Source organism: Giraffa tippelskirchi, chromosome 5, assembly GCF_054371585.1.
Source record: "Giraffa tippelskirchi isolate mGirTip1 chromosome 5, T2T-mGirTip1v1.2.pri, whole genome shotgun sequence".
NCBI classification, from domain to species: Eukaryota; Metazoa; Chordata; class Mammalia; order Artiodactyla; family Giraffidae; genus Giraffa; species Giraffa tippelskirchi.
The window spans coordinates 152,899,611-152,916,998 of NC_137279.1; the positions used below are offsets into that span (position 1 = coordinate 152,899,611).

Genomic DNA, 17,388 nt, shown 5'->3' on the forward strand with positions numbered 1-17,388 from the left:
GTTAAGCAATATCCAGAGTCACAAAGTTGGTTGAATGGCAAACGCCAGAACTTAAGCCCTGTTCCTAATCACGTTCCTTGCCAGCATTTACAGAAAGTATGTCAGCAGAACTTTGATCTCATGAGATGTTCCTAGGAAAACGTAACTGTGTTCAAATAATTAGGAGAAATGTTGTAAACCACATGTCTCTTGCAGATCATAAATGCATCTTAGGTGGAAAGACCCTGAGAAGTCCTGCATGGAAGAAGTGTACTTTGTTTGAACTAGGGCTTTTCAAAATAGATGTGAAATGGACCCTTATTTCCTTGTATACCTATTAAGTGGTAACGCGTTTTGAGAAGCACCACCCTGGTATATGAAAGTATATCACCAGGTGATTGAGTGTGTGGGCTTTGGAGCCAAAGTACCTGGGGTACGTACCATGTCTGCTACTATGTGGGTAAGCTATATCTGCTTCCTCTGCCTCACTTTTCCCATCCGTACAATGGGGAAAGATAATAGCACTCTCTCACAGGGGGATGGTGAGGACTAAATTAGTCAATGCATCTAGAAGACCTAGGAGAGTGTTGCACACATAGAGAAGTACTCATTCTAAATGCAGAAGAATGAATCAAAACACTTGCTACCTGTGGGGTCTGGCCAAAGCCAAAATGCTATTTCATGGTGTTTAGAAAACACAACAGAAGAAGTACAACCTCCCTCTTGCCCTCGGTGCTCTCTCTAGCTGCCCTAGATTCTGCTTTTCACCATCTGGTCGGTCCTGATAGCAGCTCAGAGCTGGGCTTGGGTCTGTTTCCCCTTGAGTCAAGATTAGCATGCACTCTTGCCAGGACAGGGGACAGCTATCGGGGACAGCTATCGGCGTTAGCCACACGCTTGTGGGTGGCCCCAGCAGAATCTGCCCAGAGAGGATGCTGGTGAGAAAGGAGCTCAAGTTCCCCGGGTTTCAACAAGGCAGCTGCCCTTGCATGCTATTGGCTCCTGGTGTTCCAGAAGGGGAAGACGTTTGGAAAGCATTGCACTTTCACTGAATTTGCTGCTCCTCCTGTCACCTGCCACTCACCAGAGCAGCTCCTCCAAGGGGCTCCGGCACTGGATGAGAAGCCTTACAATTCTGCAGGCTTGGATTCTGGTGCTCCTGTCTCAGCACCCAGCCAGCCTGAGCCACCTCGTGCAAAGTCCTGCAGCAGCCAGATAGCGCTTTGGTGGGGCTCCCTGCTCTTCCCCCCTCCCCCCGCATATTCCAAAGTTGCTTGTGCATTGACTCCCGGGAAGGATGAGAGAGAAGTCCATTGGGGAGAAGTAGAGCAATTACAGGAATTTGCTAATTTTGGGGGATGACTTGCTATTGCCTTTGGTGATTTTTCTCTAAATTTTAAATGCCTCAAAATGAGAAATTCAAATCAGCAAAATGCACCAGTCCTCTGTATGAGCAAGGCTGGTTGTCCATGATATAGTTATTATTGAATAACAAGTGAAATTTGCAGAACTATATATAAATATATTTCCATTTGTTTGAAAATCTACATATATGTGTGTGATGGTTATGTTTGGAAGGGCCAGGAGAAGGTGTGGAAGGAAGGAAACAGACTAGGGACAGTAGTTACCCTTTTGGAGTAAAATTAGAAGGAAAGAGTTTTAACTTTTTATCCTACTCATTTGCATATAGGTTGAATTTTTCAACATATTTCTTTTGTTATTAAAAAGAAGAAGAAGAAAATAATAAAAGGGAAACACCCCTAGCTAGCTCCAAAAATAGGGCTAGACTAAATAGTAGTGGTTAATAACGGGTGTTGTCAGCCTGGGCTGGGAGGCTCTGCAGTGAGAAGGAAGGAAACTCAGACCAGACCAGAAAATGGGCCAGTTCCAGTCTCAGGCAGCACGGCGCTGGCTCGGCCCAGCTGTGCGGTGGGTGGCTTTGGAGCCTGTGCAGTGACGAGTGGCGCTAAGTTTTGCCTTTTCCTTTCCCACGCCTTCCCTCCGGTAAAGCCACCCAGGCTGCTGGGGTCCTCGGGGATTCAGCTCCCCCTGTACTACCCTTGGCCATGAGAAAGCACTTTAACCACCCAGGCCCTGACTGAATGGAGCGGTCCTCCCTAAGCTCAAACACAAGTGGGCACTGACTGCCAGGAGGGCCACTGTTATCACTGGGTCACCTCTGCAGAGTCCTCCTCCCTGAGAAAGTTCCTCCCCCAAAGCTTGGAGCCCTGCCCTGGGGGGAAAAGATTCCAGAGTGTGAGACGGAGTAGGGAGAGCTTTGTCTCAAATTCAGGAACTGGGGTCCTTTCCCAACTCTGAGGAGCCTTGGACAAATCAAATTTCCTTTTGCCTCCGTTTTCTCAGATGCTAGACATACAAAGTAATTTAATTACAGGGCAGTTGGAGGTGTGATAAGAGAAGTGAAAGGGCTTCAAAAGGTAAAAGGTGGTGTGGTTTTTTTTTTTTTTTTTTTTTAAGGTGACTATTTGAAAGAAAAACTGACCCTTGGATATTAGTAGTAATAGTGCTGTGCTGGGAAGGGGGAGAGGAGGGGTGGGCGGTGCTGATGCTCAGTGCCTGGACTGATTTCTCTCCCAACACAGCGTTCACTTTCTGCATTGTTTTGAAAGCAGAGCCCCTTCCTTTGCAGCATTCAAAGTACTTGCTGTGCTAGGAATCCCCTTTGTAGGTAAGAAACATAAGGGCCCGAGAGGTTGAATTTGTTGTTATTGTTCAATCACTCAGTTGTGTCCAACTCTGTGACCCCATGGACTGCAGCACACCAGGCTTCCCTGTCCTTCACCATTTCTTGGAGTTTGCTCACGGAATGATCTGTCTCTTTTTCCCACCTTCCCAGATCCCACCAGAAGTCAGGGAACAGGGCCCAAAGTGAGGCTGGACTCTTGGACTCCACATTCTAAGCATTTAACTGAACCCTCCTCATGCAACAGTCCCTTATTCTGAGGGTAGCTGTAACTGGTTGTCAGCGTCTGTTGAAGAATGACTTGGAGTGGAATGCACTCCTCACAGATACTTCTTGTAGGGTTTATGGGTTTTACCTCCAGATGTCTGTCATTCAGTGTGATGAACATCTGGGCAAAGACATCAGATTGTCCGGTTGAATGGCGCACCTGAACTTGTCCAGCTCATTTATGCTACGCCCTGTGGTTTTTTTCTGCCTCACCTTCCCACTCTCTTTCCTCATTCACTCAGAAACTAAAGAGATGTTGTACCTTCATTTGTTAAGTAAATATTTATTGAGTGCCACCATGGGTAAGATAGTACACTAGCACTAAAACCATATCTGTCTTTCACTGGCTTAAGTTCGCAGTGGGTGGGGAGCACCAAGAGATAAGCACACAGATAACCCCATTACAAAGCCAGAGGCAGTTTAGTCCTTGAGAGGTGCAACAACGTGTTTCAGACCCTCAAAAGAGGAACAGCTCATCTCCATCTGACAGACCCAGGAGAGACAAATCTGATCATATCATTCCCTGCTTAAAATTTTTCGGGGGTTCTCAGTTGCCTCCAGCATAAAATCCCAACTCCAGAGCCTGGCAGCCTACCGTTTGACTCTCTCCCACACCCTTTCCAGCTGTTCTTCATGGTGTCTCTGCTCTGGTGAACCTAACTGCTACCTGCCTTTCCCTGCACAGCACCTGGGCTTTCATAGCCTTTGCCCCTCGGTTTGGAATGCCCTACCCTCCCAGCTCCCACGCCTGCAGTACAGTGCCACCTCCCCCTTGAAGCCTGCCCAGATTTCCCCTAGCCAGAAGGAATCACTCCCTCTTCTGAACTCCCTTTTTGCTGACCTCTCTGTCTCTCCTGATGCAGCTTTTCTGCTTTAGGTTATTTGTGGACTTACCAATTTTCCCTCTGCTGGATGGAAAGCTCCTTGAGGGTTTGTTTATTTGTACATGCTCAATGCCTCTCAAAGCATCAGAGCAGCTCCCCAATAAACAACTAGCCACCCCCCACCATAAACAGCTGTGAGAGGGAGGGTTGGGAGTAGCTTTTGATTGGAGGATAAGTAGAGACTTGGTGGTAGAAGTAACCCGACAGAACCTGGAATCAGGGGTGACATCTCAAAGGAGGTCGAGGAAGTCAGAGTTCAAGTCCAGGGATCATTCGAAGGGCTGCGGGTCAGGTGATTTTTCTCCAACTCTTTTGGGTGGTGGGTCCCCTTTGATTAATGCTATGGACCTTCTCTCTGAAAAATGTAAATACCCACTGTTTCACAGAGGGCATTTGGACCTTTGGGGGAATAAAGAATCCCCAAAGCAAAAAACGAATTGAAGACTAGAAAGGTAGATTACAGCCATATTGTGCAGGGTTTCTGGGCCACAATGAAAATGCATTTACTTCAGCAGTTAAATTGGGAGCAGTTGATTTTTCTTTCTTTTTTTTTTTTTTTTTTACTTTCTTTTGAAGTATAGTATCTTACAGCTACTGAGCCAAATCATAATGATTTTTTTCACAAGTTAACCACACACATGTAACCAGCTCTTGGGAAAGTCCCCTTGTGTCCCCTTTGTCACCTTCCCCTTTAGGAGTGACCACTAGCCTGATGTCTAACAGCATGGATTAGTTTCACCTGTTTTTGTGCTTAGTGACCTCATAAGGTAGGTCCTTCTTTTTATTCTTTGTGTCTGGCTTCTTTCAAATGGCAACCCACTCCAGTATTCTTGCCTGGAAAATCCCATGGTAGAGGAGCCTGGAGGGCTACGGTCCAAAGGGTCACAAAGAGTGGGATCCAACTGAGCATGTACACATGTGTACACACACACATAGGTTTCTTTCACTCAACATTATATTTGTGAGATTCATCCATATTGTTGCATGCATTTGAAGCTTGTTCATGGTCATTTGCTATGGAATATTCCACTGAGTGAGTTGTTACTCTCCTGCTTGGGTCGTTTGGGCAGTTTCCATTTGGGGGCAGCTATGAACATTCTAATGCATTCTTTTGGTAGATATGTGTGCACAGTTCTGTTAGGTACACACCTTGGACTGGGATGGCAATATGTAAATATTCTTTCCAAGTGAATAGAGCCATATTTTGTATTCCTCCCATCCAGCTGATGATTTTGAGGGGCATCCTAAGATTAGAGCAGAATTTTAGGAAGATTTATCTGGCTGTGGTATCTTTGATGGCTCAGAGCAGGAGTTTCAAGTTGTGTTTTGTTTCTAAGAGCCCTGGGAATCTGCAGAGTCCCTTTAGGGGCTGCCACCAAGCAGAGAGAAGGGAGACTTGAGTTAGTAGTTGTGCTCTGAGCTCCTCATTCACAGCCGCCCTCCAGCAGAGCAGGTGTGCTCCTATCTGTTTAATTAGCTTTTACCATCATCTAGAATTACTGGTCCATGGCCAGCAGTCTCACAAGTTGACAGCTGTTGGGGGAGAGCTCAGGGAAACCAAGAAAAGCAAAGCGATTTTAGTCATCTCCAAACACATGTCAGGAAAGGTCCTGATCCAGAGGCTGATGATAGGGACTCCACAGAAGAAGGTACAGATAGGAAAATAGAACCTGTAGGATGGGTCACCCCTTTGAATGTCAGGAAGCAGGGGGCTAGTTTCAGAAACAGAATTGAAGTTTTGAGTCCCAGTAACTGTAGTAAAAAAAAAAAAAGAAAAGGAGAAGGGAGTGGCAGAGGATGAAATGATTGGATAACATCACCAACTCAATGGACATGAATTTGAGCAAACTCCAGGAGATAGTGAAGGACAGGGAAGCCTGGCGTGCTGCAGTCTGTGGAGTCACAAAGAGTCGGACACAGTTTAGCGACCGAATAACAACAAACCATAGTAAAGGTTGCTTTATTAGCAGAGAGATTGTGAAGCCAAGCCCAGAGAAGGGCCTCCCTACCGGGGAGAGGAAGGGGAACCCAACTTCTAACAAGTTTAAGGAGCAAGCAAGCTGTGTGGATGCAGGGGTCCTGCACACAGCTCCGGGACCAGACACAGATAGAAGAATCTTCTGCAAGCCCTTGGAAGGAGATGGAATGAGGGAGGACAGAGAGAGGAAAAGTAAGTACACCAGCAAAATCTTCAAGGACAGCTGAGCTTGGAGGACTCAGAGACAGAAAGATGTCAGCCCGAGAGACAGAGCAGGACAGTCAGAGGCATAAAGACGTGCCCAGGGGAGGGCCAGGGCTCAGAGACCACGTCAGAGTTAGGAGGGCAGGACAGTCCAGCAGTGTCTGTGCCAAGAAATGGACTCACTCCAAGGGTTCTTCAGCTTTATCTGGAATCATGGCATTCCACAGACGTGCCTTCTTAACCATCAGTAGTGTTCAGTGTTCTACATATATTATTGTGCTGTTGTCTCTGAAAACCTGCAGCTGCGTGCTTCTGCACAAGGTAACTCAACCAGAAATTTTGGTTCGCTCTGCTAGCCTTCCCCAGAACATTCTGGGTAAAAGAGAGCTTACTGTATTTGTGAGCGTGGCTTTATTTTAAAACATCCATGAACAGTATTTTCTCTCCCGTATGCTTGCTTGCTTTAGAACCCACTTGGTGAGGGAAGCTCCCTCCCCCACCTTCCCCTATTTTGACTGGCCCCCACTTACAAAAGTCGGCTGGGGCTTCAGAAGCAGCTCTGTGCTGACCTCAGCCCCCTCCCATGTGCATAATTCTCTCAGGATACTAGATTCAGTGTCTTCATCATTATGACAGCATAAAAATATTAAGCACTTAAACCAATGATCTGAGTAGTTCTGAAGAGCAAGACAGAGAGACCACTCAGAAGCAAAGAAAAGGGGCAGAGCACGTATATTGTTGTCCTTTGTTAAGGATGAGGAAGCTGAGACCTAGAAAGAGGAAGTGACGTGCCCGAGGCTACCAGCTTGGCAGGAAAATCAGGGAGTCCCAGGTGTTATGCTGAACAGTCCTGATGTGTCCCAGTCCCTTTGGCTCTTTCACCCGAGTGTACATGCAGATCACCCAGACCTTTTTCAGAATGTACTTTTCCCAGGACTTATCTTGAAATTCTGATTCTGGAGGTTAGGGGTGCATTGAAAGAACCACCCAGGTGATTCCGAAAGCAAACCCATTAGAAATCCAACTTCTAGACACTTTGTGGTTTCTATGTTTCACTCCACACTACCTCTTAAGGGCAGGTATAATCTGCTTCTTAGAAAATGTCATTAAATGGGTTGTATTTCAGAGAGGAACAACCAATACTTTCCTCTATTTAAGAAGTATATGGAATTATTAAAACTGAAAGTTACACTAATAGTAAGAGGGGAAGCAGCCGTTAGGCTACTAAGAAACAGGAGTTTTGCAAGGTAGAGGATTCTTATACTTTTCCAGTTATCTGCAAAAATCTCTTACTTATTACTCACATAAATTTGCATGTTAAATTCAAGAGGTTCACACAAGTCCATAGATAGAAATTAAAATAAAATTAAGTATTTAGTTGGCCCTCTCTGATATAAATGGTATATGAGAAAGCATTTCATAAATTTCAATCTTGGTGGCATTATGATTACCCCAGACCTACCACGTTAGAAATAGAATACCAGATTGCAACACTAGGTCAAGGCAGAAATGACATAACAAACATACAGCAGCTTCTACATATGACACGTAGGTATGTTTCGCTAGATTTTAACTGGGTGGTTTTCATTTATAAACGAAGGCACAACCATGGGATTGCTAGGTTTGTTCATTTATAAATGTTGACACTGACAGGTAATGGCTGTTTATAAGACTTGGATGTGTTTATTTACTCAGTCTATTAAAATCAGTCTCACAATTTCTACATGTAAGTAAACGTGTCATTTATTTTGACTTATAGTATGCATAAAATTGTTCCAAAGAATCTCCTGAGCTTCTGAAAATACCCCAGGGACAAACTTTGATAGAATCTACTTCAACCTTCTGAAACTCATATTTGGTTCCAGACCACTAAATGCTGATTTCTTGTGATTGGTCTCAGGAATTTACTCCCTGGACTCATTAAGTGTTAGAAAAGTTTAACTTTACAGTTAAATGCATGAGTAGATAAAAGGCACTAATGTCATTGTATTGGTATTAATATTTGCTGGAAAGTGTGTGTTACTCCCAGCACCACTCATAACATGAATCGCCCTTGGGAAACAGCCCACTCTGCTCCACTGTAAGCAGCTGACCTGCACACGCGATGGAGCCATCTGGGGGAATTTCCTTCTTTCCAGCGCTTGCAGCATCAGAATTGTACTTTCTTATGTTTGCCCTCAATACAAGAGGGAAAGTGCCAGCAAGGCCAGAGGCCAGATAAGGAGCTGCTTTTGAAACCAATGGTACCAGGTAGTCTAAAACCAACCTCTGTGTCACCCTCACTCTCATAACTACAGGAAGGAGGAAAGTATACACACTAGTGATCACTTCGGAAAGTCAAACAGAGCTGTGCTCAGGACACAAAAGGATTGTGCAAAATATTATACTTGAGATGTTTGTTATGATTCCTAACTGATACATAATCAGAATCAGGCCTAATACAGTGAGTTTCTCTGACTTAACCTCTTCATTTGGAGATAACACATCTAGGAAGTATTATCTGAAGGAATCTTTTTTAATGTGACATGATTCCCATTAGTCTCAGAAATTCTGACTTTTTATTTTTATACATTGAGTTCAGGCCCTTATCATTACTCACCTAAAATACAGCCACAGATCCCTTGTCAGTTTTATTGGATAAAGTATTTATTGAATTCCTGTTCTGTGTCCAGCCCCAGGAATATATTCTCCCTTCTGTTTTCTGAATTATGAAGAGGAAAAAATTGCAAAGCCATCACTTCCTGCCAAGGCCATCCATATGTCTCATAACAAACCAAATCAGTATGTATTTATTTTGTGTACACAGCATATGGAAGAATTAAAGAACTGTGTGATACAGGGTGGCTGGCCTCAAGGGCCAACCGTCAGATTGAGAATTAAAGAAGGACTCTGGTGGGTGCAGTAGATGCAAATATTTGTGAGAAGTATGATGACCGTAGTTGTAAAGCCAGCTCTTGGGACCTGTGGTCTGGTAAGTTACTAGCTCACTAAGAGGAGCAGAATATTTGAAATAGTTCTGGCCTGGAAAATCTGGGGCTGAAAGTAGCCATAGAAATTCTTTTTCAGGGTTTACAGGCAGCATCCTTTCCCACTGCATTCCATTTGATGATCTTGTTTTGTGAAATTCTTGCCTTTAAGAGAACAAACCTTAACAAGCAAGCTGTTTGGTAGTAACATGCTGTGAATTTAAATGTGTCATCCTTCCAATGATTTTAAGTATCATTCTGTCATTATTTATCTTTTGCTTGTTTCAACCGTCTTTTTCAAAAGTTCTTTATCTCATTGAAAGAAAAAGTTTAATGGATTTGAATTAATTCGTGTTTCTGAGGAATTTTATATCACCTCTTAAGATGAACGGAGATATTCTGAAATTTTACAAAAGTAATTGAGCTGCAGTAAAAGTGTGCCTTTTGGGAGCCAACTTATTTAAAAAATTGCATTGATGTTGCTAATGAGGTTTGGACCTTAAATGACTTGGCTTGGTTTCCTAGTCCATGTTTTCCCTCAAGTAACATTTTCTGGAAATGGAGAGAATCAACAGGTTTGCTTTGAAAGAGTTCTAATCCTTTTACATAGAGGATAACTACAAGAAGCTTCCTCAGGGACCCCTCACATCTTCAGTTCTTTCTCTTTGAAAATATATACACTTTCAAGTCCCATGACCCATGAAGTTCGAAACAAACAAGTACTTTACCTGTGAGAGCCAGCATGGAAAGTTCATCTTGCTGGTTACTCCAGGAGTTTGATAGACAATGCTTTTCCCCAAAGCAGTAATCAAGTCCAGACACATTTGATTGGAGGTTGGGCGTGTTCCCTGCCTATAGTTTCAGGGGAGAAGGTGAGATGAAGGAAGAAAGAAAAGTGAAATATCCTATTATGTAGTCTATGGCATGTACATGTTATGGGTATCCGGACCAAAGTTGGGCCTTTTGTTTTTCGTCGGTGAATGCACAGAGGGGCCCAGGGCTTCCTGGCAGGTTAACCTTTGGCATCTGTGACCTGGGGCCTGAATGCTGTATACCGTGGGCAGAGGGCCCAGATCCTGGCTGTTTTAATCCCATCTGTGCCTCCTCAAAAGGCAATTACTTCCTCTGCACTGTGGACATTGGACATCCTTGCTAGATGGTGATCTGGAAGAGGAAACGGTAGATAATAATTAACGTATCTCCCACACTTTAATGACAGAGCTCATCTTATAGTGTTGGTAATTACTGTGTTACAGGCTATGAAGTGTTTTGGATCATAGAATCTTACTTTTAACTTTTTACCCTGGAAATCTTCAAACATACACAAAAGTAGGGTGCATTCCTGCCACCCAGCTTCAACAATGAGCAACACATTATTGGCCAGTCTTGCTTCATCTGCCTCCTCACCCAGTCTCCCCACCCTTCTGGTTTGTTACCATAGGTTAGTTTTTCCTTGAATTGTATGTAAATGTAACTAGTAGGTGCTCTTCTGTGATGGGCTCCCTTCAGTCAGGGTGATGTCTGAGAGATTCAGCCATGTTGCTGCAGCAGTAGTTGCATTCCCTTTTGCATCACCAATTAGAAGACTTTCAGCCACATTTTTCTAAATATTCCCCTATGCTCTTCACTCATGTGCATGTGTGCTTCGGTCGCTCCAGTCGTGTCCAACTCTTTGTGACCCTGTGGACTTTAGCCTGCCAGGCTCCTCTGTCCACGGGATTCTCCAGACAAGAATACTGGAGTGGGTTGCCATGCCCTCCTCCAGGGGATCTTCCCAACCCAGGGCATGAACCCTTATCTCCTACAGCTTCTGCATCACAGGCAGATTCTTTACCGCTGAGCCACTGGGGATGCCCCATGCTCACCACCCATGTTTCTGAATTAGTGGGTCTCCCCTTATCCTTCCACCTCCCTTCCCTTCTCACTATGCAAACCACTCACTCAGGGGTCCCCAGTCACCAGGTTCCATGAGCTAGGCTTGCTCTCTCCTTCCTTTACCTCTGTGAAGTGACTAATAACTGCCCCTCCTCTTGGTTGTGTGAATAACTATTACTGGGATTTTTTTTTTTTAATCATAAAAGCATCACACGTGGTTAAGAGCACAGCCGCTGGAGCCAGGCTGCCAGGTCACAGTGCTGGCGCCTCCACTTACCTTCACTCTGACCTTGGCTGTCTGTGTTCTAAGCATCTGCCTCCCTCAGTTTCTTTAATCCTAAACTAGGAAAAACAATAGTAAGAACCTCATAGCGTTGTCTTGCATCGTTTTGAGGATGAAGTAAGTTAATATCTGTAAAGCTCATAGAACAATGCTTGGCAAGTGTAAAAGCTGTACAAGTATTAGCTATTAAGAGCAAAATAAATGAATAAAAATGTGCATACTGCAGGACTGCATCAAAATACTAAAAATCCCCTAAAATCCTTACCACCTAGTGATAGCTACATTCTGGAATATTTTCTTCCAGTGTGTTTTTTGGATGTAATGTATTTTTACTAAACATATTTATGACTAACTGACTAAACATATTTACACAGCGTTAACTTGTCCCTCCTGCCTCTCTTCCCCTGGCTTTTGTGATGGTGTCACCCTGCCCCTTCTCTGCTCCTTTAAAGCTGCCTTTCTGGTCCCTGCCCACACAGGCAAGGCCCAGGGGTGCGCCCTGCTCTTCTCTCCATGCCCTCCCTCCAGAGTCCAGCACTCAGCTGATCCCCATTCAGCCGGAAGAAAGAAGTCTTGTTCATTCTCACATTTCTTACCTCTTATATCCAGCTTTTTCTTTGCATTCCAATTGCCTCCATCTGTTTAAAATCTTATGTTCTCACTCCTAAGAGCAATAATGATGCTGATAGATAACACTGGGTGGTTTGTGTGTGCCAGGTTCTTTTCTGTAATTTAATCATTATGGTCCTGTGAAGCAACTCTTGTTATTCCATTTTACAGATAGAGCACCTCGAGGTTCAGTGAGGCTAAGTGGTTCATTCCGCATACACAGGGAGCGCAGATTTGAACCCAGTTCCATCTGATCAAAAATATGATCTATACGAAATTGCCTGCCCCCTAGACCTTCCACGGAAATGTTCTACTTGTCCCTCTCAGTTCCCCACTTCTATTTCGTCCTGCATAAGGTTGTTTGATTGTTTTTCTGATAACACTCCCCATGCCTGTCATTCTACTTAGCAACCTTTGGTGGCTCCCACTTTCACGTAACAGAATCAGCCTTCATCCACTCCACTACTCCCCTCAGTAACCATTCCGAGAGTCTCCCCACTCCTTCACCACCACCCGTCCAGTTCATACCCTCAGGGGATTGATCCATTTAAGACTTGTGTCCTGCATGCATGTCTGCTTGCTCAATCTCTCACTGACTGTCTTCTCTAAGCTTCTAATGCTTGCATTTGGCGTGCCTTTTGGCCCACTGATATTCCTTATTCATATTCAGTACTTAGTCCATCTCGTTGGAATCACAAGCCCTTTAATCACCAGTGTAACACCCATATTCATGGTTTGTCAGCCATGCCCAGCCCCAGCTCGTGGCTGTAAATGTCAGTGAGCTGTACACACTCGTCTCAGTCCTTCTCAGCGTCTCTCTCTCTCTCAAACCCACTCCTGTGCCCTGTGCGTTCAAGCTGCTGTGCCATTCATTCATTCAAGCTGCTGTGCCGTTCAAAGCAGAATGACTAAGTTGCTTTATCTAAAGTGGATGGAACAGTATTTGCCTGCTGCCTCATTTTCAACTCTCCCGTTAGGTGTTTGGTTGCTTGGTTGTTTGTTTTAATTCACTCTGGGCAAGTAGGTGAACTCCTCTCTGCTTAGCACTATTAGAAAACATGCCTTCTGTTTAAAGTCAATCAGATGCTAGGCCTTTATGACCAGAATCCTAAATATCTCTGTTCTGCTGCTTTGTCAGCCCATTAAGAACAAGGGTAGAATGGCTATGTTGTGGACAACATACCAGGTAATAGATCTTATTGTAGACAATGTCCAACCCTGCTCAGCTTGGGGAGCTAGAGAGCATGCAAGGCAGATCCCCCAGGAAGGCTGGTGGGGAGGACTCCCAATCGGTCACACAGATGAAGAAGAAGGCACCAGTTGTCTGGGTTTGGGGATGAAAGGGCCATCAACTGTGCTTGCTTCAGCAGCACATATACTAAAATTGGAAAGATACAGAGATGATTAGCATGGCCCCCGTGCAAGGATGACATGCAAATTCATGAAGCATTCCATATTTTTAATTAATTTTTGAGTTTGATATTGAAACTCCAACTGAAAATCTCATCTACTTAAAATAATTGTAATATAGAGCAGAACTATATATAACTTGGTTCTGTATTTTCCAAGTCTCCTATAAATGTGTTATCATGCTTTCATAATTAGAAAAACAAAAAAGAGAAAAAGGCCATCAACCACGTAACCACAGGTAAGAGATGAATGGCCCTCTGGAATGTTCTGCCTCCTTCCTTAGATTGGTCCTGTGTCCCTTGCCAGGAATAATTTCCTCAAGGTGAAGTGCCTGTGTCTTTGGGAGCAAATGAATGATTTCCAAATGACAGAATAACATAGCAAAGAGCCCATTTCATTGCACCCCTAGGTGCTCAGCATCTGTGAAGGGAAGGAGCCTGAGAGTGGGGGTGACTCCAGTGAGGAGCCCCTAGATTAGTGCTTCTCCACACCACACCAACAACATCAGCCCTTCAGGGAACTTCTCACAAATGCAAATTCTCAACCCCCCAGCCCAGACCTGCTGACTCAGAGGTGGAGAAGCACTGCTCAGGGGGCTTCCTCACTTCAGATAGCATCCTTTGCTCCCCAAAGCAGTGAGCCCTTGGAAGGCAGGAATTCAACCTTCTGATCAGCTTCTTTGATCATTCCCATTTCCTCTCTCCAGCCCCAGTGAGCTCCTCGTATAGGACCTGCAGGCAGGTGCAGTGTGTGCCGTGATGGCTATGAGCACCAGGGTTGATTTCAGCCCTATAGAGCCTCAGTTTCCTCATCTGAAAAATGGGTTAATAACACCACCTTCACCATGACCCCCAAATATATTAAAATAAAAACAGGGTACAGAGCAATGCATGTGACATAATCCCATTTGGATATTTCAAAACAGATATATGAGTAATAACATTTGTATGTGCATGTGATGTCTTCAGAAGAAAACCCAAGAAACTAGTAACAGTGATTGCCTTATGAAATCTAGAGTAGGAGGACAGCTAGTTTTTGTTGCCTACTCTTTTGGACTGTTTAAATCTGGACTATACACATGTAGTCTTTTAAAACTTAAATATTAGTTAGTGACATAGGACTTTCCTAGTGGCTGAGATGGTTAAGAATCTGCCTGCAGTGTGGGAGACTCAGGTTTGATGCCTGGGTCAGGAAGATGCCCTGGAGATCTTCCCACTAGAGTGGGAATGGCAACTCACTCTAGTATTCTTGCCTGGACAATTTCATGGACAGAGGAGCCTGGCAGGCCCCAGTTCATGGAGTCACAAAGAGTCAGACATGACTGAGTGACTAACACTACACTACCACTAGGGACATAATAGTAGTTTCCTTTTCAGGGACGTTGTAAAGAGTAAATAGAATAACTTTACATAAAGCCCTGAACACAGTACCTGGCACAGAAAAAGCACACTGTTAGTGTTAGCCTTTGTCTTTAGTACTAACTAGTTATAGAAGTCATCTGTTCATTTATTTATTCATTCATGAATAAACAAATGGGACATCCAGCTGACTTCAGCCAGCCACACAGATATAAGCACATCATTTGTCATATCTTGTCTTGCTCTGCTAGGTAGAGAGTAAAACTTGTTTGTAAAGATCACCCCCAGTCTTGATGGTAAACATGTGCCTCTGTGTGGCTGGACCCTGGCCTGGCATATGGGGGTGGGTGATGGGGAGCCCTGCACCCCTACTTTGCACGTCAGAGAGCCGTTCCCTCAGTGCACCTTCACTGACTACAAATCTGTGTGGGGCACAGTCTGAGGGTGCAAAGTGGCATTGCCCTCAGAATCTGGGCACCATTCAAGTGGCCAACCCATGCGAGAGGTGAATGTTCACAGCCCCAGAAACTGGCCCTAGTCAAGTGCATCGGAGTCCTAGGGACTCCACCCCAGCTCCTCAGAGCTGTGAAGGGAACCAAGCAGGTGGGTAACCTTTGGCTTGAAACAGGCAGTATTTTGCAGGGTACACGTGGGAAGGAGCAGCAGGGTGTATCCCGTCTCTAGGAAAACAAACATGGGCTACGCTGACACCCCAGGGTGATAGGGTCACACTGGCTGATGTGTTGTATTGGTTGCTACATCGCGTGTCTTAGTCTAACCCAGGTATTTATTGAGGCCCAATTCTCTGCATTAGTCAATGGGAGAGAGAGGATGGCACAGAGAACTCACCTGCCTGGTTAAGGGTGTGGCTTTGAAGCAGAAAAGCTGTGGGTTCAAATCTGTTTCTACCACTTTCTAGCTGTCTGAGCTTTGAAGATCAGAAAGTACTTAACCTTCCTAAGCTTCAGTCTCAATAAGTATAACACATTCAACCTTATAGTTGCAGACAGTATTAAGTGAAGTATTATCTGTAGAGAGTACTTGCTATAGCAGCTGGCACATAGTAAGTGATGAGTAAGTGTACTTGCTAGACTGTTATTATTGAGCTAAACTTCCCACAGTTTAGTGGGAAGACAAACTCCATGCACAGAAAGTCAGTTGCTTACCAATAAGCATTAAATAACATACAGTTAAGCATTGAAATCAATGGGATTGCAGATGCTTTTTGACAGTTTGATGATGGCTATAAATCCTCACTTCAGAAAAAAAACATAGGCACACATACCAAATTTTGTGTATAGCTTTAGGAACTTCATTCACAACTCTTCCTGTCTCCCATCTCATTCATGGGCCATCCCTTAGGGGTCCTTGAGCCTCTGAGCTTCAAACATACATTAATAGCAGGAATCTATAAGGGGAATTAGTCACTGTAAGCAAAAGTAGTTATGGAGCCCTTCCTGGAAGAGAGAGAAATGTGAAGTAGCCTAAAAGAAGAGAGGATTTAAATTGGCCAACAGACTTCCCTGGTGGTCCAGTGATTAAGAATCCACCTTGCAATGCAGGGGAACATTTGTTCAATCCCTGGTCAGGGAACTAAGATCCCACCCGCTGTGGAATAACTAAGCCCATGCATAGCAGCTAGAGAAGCCCGTTCACTGCAGTGAAAGACCCTGCATGACCCAACAGAGATTCCGCATGTCACAACTAAGACCCAACACAGCCAAATAAAATAAATAAATGTTTTTAAAAGATAAAATAAATTGGCCAAGCGAAGCAGGCAGAAAACTTGGGTGGAAATCTTCAGATGGGACTTGAAAACACAGCCCACAAAGCCAGGGATGGGGTGACAGACCCCTGAGGCTACAGCAGTAGAGAGCAGGAGAGGTTCTAGCTGGGCCTCTGGAATCACATTGCCTGAGCTCAAATCCCAGCTAGGCAGCTTGCCACCTGTGTGACACTAGGTACATACTTAACCTCTCTGTGCCTCAGCTTCTTCATTTATAAAACGGGGATGAAAATGCATAGTATTTCTCACAGGGCATTTGTGAGGATTCACTAGGATAATGTACTGCCAGTCATTGGCTTACAGGCTGCTGTCTGGCATACAGTAAGCTCTAGGCAGTTATAAGCTGCTTTTCAGTTCAGTTCAGTTCAGTTCAGTCGCTCAGTCGTGTCCGACTCTCTGCGACCCCATGAATTGCAGCACGCCAGGCCTCTCTGTCCATCACCAACTCCTGGAGTCTACCCAAACCCATGTTCATCGAGTCGGTGATGCCATCCAACCATCTCATCCTCTGTCATCCCCTTCTCCTCCCACCCCCAATCCTACCCAGCATTAGGGTCTTTTCCAATGAGTCAACCCTTCGCATGAGGTGGCCAAAGTATTGGAGCTTCAGCTTCAACATCAGACCTTCCAATGAACACCCAGGATTGATCTCTTTTAGGATGGATTGATTGGATCTCCTTGCAGTCCAAGGGACTCTCAAGAGTCTCCTCCAACACCACAGTTCAAAAGCATCAATTCTGCGGCACTCAGCTTTCTTCACCGTCCAACTCTCACATCCATACATGATCACTGGAAAAACCATAGCCTTGACTAGACAGACTTTTGTTGGCAAAGTAATGTCTCTGCTTTTAAACATGCTATCTAGGTTGGCCATAACCTTCCTTCCAAGGAGTAAGCGTCTTTTAATTTCATGGCTGCAGTCACCATCAGCAGTGATTCTGGAGCCCAAAAAAGTAAAGTCTGACACTGTTTCCACTGTTTCCCCATCTATTTGCCATGAAGTGATGGGACCAGATGCCATGATCTTAGTTTTCTGAACGTTGAGCTTTAAGCCAACTTTTTCACTCTCTTCCTTCACCTTCATC

The 17,388-nt window shown here is 44.5% G+C and overlaps 1 protein-coding gene and 1 non-coding gene across 12 annotated transcripts in view; both read left to right on the forward strand.

The window, feature by feature from the left end:
* The window catches only part of GNG12 (G protein subunit gamma 12), a 147,068-nt gene that overhangs the window by 111,948 nt on the left and 17,732 nt on the right, over window positions 1–17,388 (forward strand). The gene's annotated exons all lie outside the window — the stretch shown is intronic.
* LOC145508034 (U6 spliceosomal RNA) lies at window positions 13,104–13,210 on the forward strand. Its single transcript, XR_014055304.1, has one exon. It is a non-coding gene; the product is annotated as a U6 spliceosomal RNA (small nuclear RNA).